This window comes from Suncus etruscus, chromosome 7 (genome assembly GCF_024139225.1).
Source record: "Suncus etruscus isolate mSunEtr1 chromosome 7, mSunEtr1.pri.cur, whole genome shotgun sequence".
Taxonomy (NCBI): domain Eukaryota; kingdom Metazoa; phylum Chordata; class Mammalia; order Eulipotyphla; family Soricidae; genus Suncus; species Suncus etruscus.
Window position 1 is genome coordinate 34,345,668 of NC_064854.1, and position 3,592 is coordinate 34,349,259.

Sequence of the window (3,592 nt, forward strand, 5' to 3'; positions counted from 1 at the left end):
GGGACTGTAAATAAGCAAAACTGTATCGATTCTTCCTTGAAATATACTTATTCCAAATATAGAGCATAAATTATATTTTTAATAAAATTTGAATACATAAAAGTAAGCCAAAAGGCATTTTGCCTTCCTTAACTTCCCTAGCCAAAGATAAAGAAGGCCCTGAATTTAACATCTCCTTAAGAAAGTAATTTTCAAACTAAAACTTTTATAAGACAATTTATAAAAATAAGACTATCACAGTTCTATTAATTATGATAAATTACTATTTATTCTGAAGGATAAAAATCATAAAACAAAAAATCATAAAACAAAATCAAAATTATATATATGGCACTATGATATAAAATTTGTAGTAAAATGATTCACAAATACCAAAATAATTCAGCTACCTTATATAAAAGACATGAAATATCATTAAATCTTCTACACTCTGCACTGTTGAAGGGTCCTGCACATTTTATGACTAAAACTCAATCATGAACAACTTTGTAACTAGTGAGGGAAAAAAAATAAAACAACTATATGATGAATAACCTTGTGACCATGGTGCATAAATAAAGTAGTATTTTATAAAAATCTTCATACATTCTTGTTTAGGGGGCCTTACCTGGCAGTGCTCAAGGATTACTCTTAGTTCTGTACTCAGAAATTACTGCTGGCAAGCTCAGTGAACCATATGAGATGCTTGGGATCAAACCAAGGTAGGCTGTGTGCAAGGCCACTGTGGTATCATTCCAACTCCTCTTCTACATTCTTAATAAGCATAATTGCTAGGTAACTTTCAAAAGGATATCTCTCCTAGTATATTTATTTAATAATAGCAAAAGAAAAAACTTAAGATCTATCATTTGAAATCCATCAAGACTACTTTGGCAGCATTCCTCAAAGAAAAAAATAAACATACGAGCCTGGAGAGATAGCACAGCGGTGTTTGCCTTGCAAGCAGCCAATCCAGGACCAAAGGTGGTTGGTTCGAATTCCGGTGTCCCATATGGTCCCCCGTGCCTGCCAAGAGCTATTTCTGAGCAGACAGCCAGGAGTAACCCATGAGCACCGCCAGTTGTAGCCCAAAAACCAAATAAATAAATAAATAAACAAACATACAAATAACACAGCTTTTGTGTTCACTTTGGCAGTATATATACTAAAATTGGAACGATACAGAGAAGATTAGCATGGCCCCTGCACAAGGATGACACACAACTTGGTGAAGCATTCTATATTTAAAATAAATAAATAAATAAATAAATAACACAGCTTTCACCATAATGTTTAAAAGTCTGAATGAAGAATTTTCACAAATAATACATTACCTTTTAACCACATAAAATGATAATCTTTAACACAGTCTGAATCCCAAGTATCGCATAACCCTGACACTGGCAGAGAGAAAACAAATGATATTCACTATATTCATATATCTTCTACTTCAAATGATAAGCAAGTTCAAAGCATTATTATATCAGCCCAATTGCTAACCTAAATCCTTAATATCCATATTGTTAATATCCATAATGTTAATATCCATAATGTTCTCTAACATTAAGAAAGTAAGATTATTCTTTGGTTTTTGTCCCCAACTGAATATAAGGTTACTACTATCAAATATGGCTTAGGCCTATTTAAATGTGTTCCCAGTCAATTCATTTTTAAATTTCACTCAACATTGTCCCTTAAGTACAAAGTTAAGAAAGTTGAGAAAGTCAGCCACTCAGCAACCAGGCTGCTTCAATACCCTAGCTCCTCAAGGACCTAAGTTCCAGGCTTAAGGTTAATCAATCCTCAAGTTGCTTCTCTTTTAAAAATCAGGACCGGAGAGATAGCACAGCAGTAAGGCGTTTGCCTTGCATGCAGCCGACCAAGGACGGACGGTAGTTCAAATCCCAGCATCCCATATGGTCCCCGTGTCTGCCAGGAGCAATTTCTGAATGCAGAGCCAGGAGTAACCCCTGAGTGTTGCTGGGTGTGATCCAAAAACCAAAAAAGAAAAAAAAATCAATAAATACTAAAGCTCCATGCTTCTTTCAAACTCTAAACACATTTCTGCACATTTGGAAGATAGTTCTGCAAGCATGCTTCTCCCTGGCTTAGCAAGTATAAAATTGTTTTACTTGTGTAGTCATCTCTGCTCTCAATAATAAATATATAGTCATTTGGAAACATGCATTTTTCAAGAAAATAAAAGAATCCTTTTGTTATAAGAATTACTTATGGAAGTCAGAAACCTTTGCCTATAAACTACAATCCTTCTTGCCCTATACATAATTGCAGTAGTAAAGGTGTCTTTTCCCTTTTACTCTGAATCTCTAATTTATAGTTCATGCTATCAGCGGTCTAAAGTTACTCAGTTAATATATTCTAAGTAATTCTGAAATTTCCCACTACTAAAACTTATATCAAGAAGAAGAGTATTATCAAATGATTTTCATACAAAATGATAACTGACTAAATATTTAAGAAGATATTCCTTTACCTAATGGAAATGACAGTACAATTTTATTTTATAAGATCTGAAAACCTAATTCTAAATCTTGTAATTGATTTTGCATAATTTGACAATCTAGACGTAAAAATCAAGAAAATAACTATCACCCAATTCTATTACCTAACAAAAAAAGTTTCTTATATTCAGTAAGCTCTATAAAGAATTCAGAAAGGAAAATTAAAACTCTCTATTACATTATTTTTTTTGGACAGTGAAGTAAATCTAAACTTGATGTAAATATATAGAAAAAAGATAGAGAGCCTCAAATTGGACATATTTAGCCAAGGAAAATAATATAGATTCCAATTAGAAGGGGGAAATAAACCTATAATGAATGAGAGGCCTGTTCCAAACATAAATTCTTCTATTCAATTAGCAAAGTGGGTTGTCTCACCCAAGTACACTTAAATACAACTGGGAGTCATCTCTTTGAAGTACTTTCAAATGTAGTATTCTCAAAATAAAAATTCAAATAGCAGGGGCCCGGAGAGATAGCACAGCGGCGTTTGCCTTGCAAGCAGCCGATCCAGGACCAAAGGTGGTTGGTTCGGATCCCGGTGTCCCATATGGTCCCCCGTGCCTGCCAGGAGCTATTTCTGAGCAGACAGCCAGGAGTAACCCCTGAGCAATGCCAGGTGTGGCCCTAAAACCAAAAACAAAACAAAACAAAAAATTCAAATAGCAAGTAGTGCTATTTTCCCATTTATTAAGACTCAGTGAAGTTCTACTCAGTCAAATCAGAGTAGGATACAATGAATCACCAATTAATTCAAATGACAACAATGTTTGGGGAAGTGTTGAAGGAAGCCAGTATGTCACTCATTCATAGATTATTTTGAATTTCAGGATATTAAGAAACAGCAGGTGCTAGGACACTGTGATCTCCTTTTATGTCCTGAAAGCAAGAGAGAAAATCACAGGTGAAAGTCACCTTCACTGTGGCAGAAGGAATACATTCTTACGACCAGAAACAAAGAAACTGGGGCTGAGAGTATTGACTTCACCATTTATTCCCCCACAGAGTTCCCCTAATTTTACCAATTCTTCACAAATTTATTGTTTCTTTGTCTAAAGGATGTAAAAGCACCCAATTTTAGTCATTTTGTG

At 34.4% G+C, this 3,592-nt stretch overlaps 1 non-coding gene across 1 annotated transcript; it reads left to right on the plus strand.

Annotated features, from left to right (window-relative positions):
• The first annotated feature begins 1,124 nt into the window (after positions 1–1,124).
• LOC126015170 (U6 spliceosomal RNA) lies at positions 1,125–1,227 on the plus strand. The gene has a single exon (XR_007498061.1). It is a non-coding gene; the product is annotated as a U6 spliceosomal RNA (small nuclear RNA).
• Positions 1,228–3,592: the final 2,365 nt, after the last annotated feature.